The sequence below is a fragment of the Volvox carteri genome (genome assembly GCF_000143455.1).
Source record: "Volvox carteri f. nagariensis unplaced genomic scaffold VOLCAscaffold_9, whole genome shotgun sequence".
Taxonomy (NCBI): domain Eukaryota; kingdom Viridiplantae; phylum Chlorophyta; class Chlorophyceae; order Chlamydomonadales; family Volvocaceae; genus Volvox; species Volvox carteri.
This window is the reverse complement of record NW_003307552.1, coordinates 535765-536176: the sequence shown is the minus strand read 5'-3', so window position 1 is coordinate 536176 and position 412 is coordinate 535765. Positions and strand designations below refer to the sequence as shown.

General features: G+C 56.6%; 1 protein-coding gene across 1 annotated transcript in view; it reads left to right on the top strand.

Moving 5' to 3' along the window:
- Positions 1-412, top strand: part of VOLCADRAFT_88491 (uncharacterized protein) — a gene marked incomplete at both ends in the record, with an annotated part of 3242 nt that overhangs the window by 1260 nt on the left and 1570 nt on the right. The window lies entirely within an intron of this gene.

Below are 412 nucleotides of genomic sequence, written 5' to 3'. Positions count from 1 at the left end.
GGTACGGGCTAGGAGCGGGGGGGAAGGTGTTGGTGAGGGAGCGGGGCTAGGAGGGTGCGGGAGAGGGGGTAGAAGGGAGGCTTGAAGTCGCTGCCCTCGACTTGGCTCACTGGGGGCTCATCAATATTTATGACGATAGGGGGTGGGTTGCCTGATGTGTTCTCTTACCTAGGGAACGGGTTCTGTGAGGTGCTTGTGGTGGTGGTACGCGTGTATGCGCGGTTTATTAATCTGAGCCGCGATACCAAACCGGAGGCCGAAGTGGGTGCACGAATATCGCTGTACCGGTGCGAGCTCCGTAGTCACCAGCGACGTGGTATAAGCCTTTTCCAGTAAATATCGTAGCGGACATGGTTGTTGTAGTTGAACGCAACGAGATGTCGAGATGGACAGAAGCCGTGGTGTCAAGAGC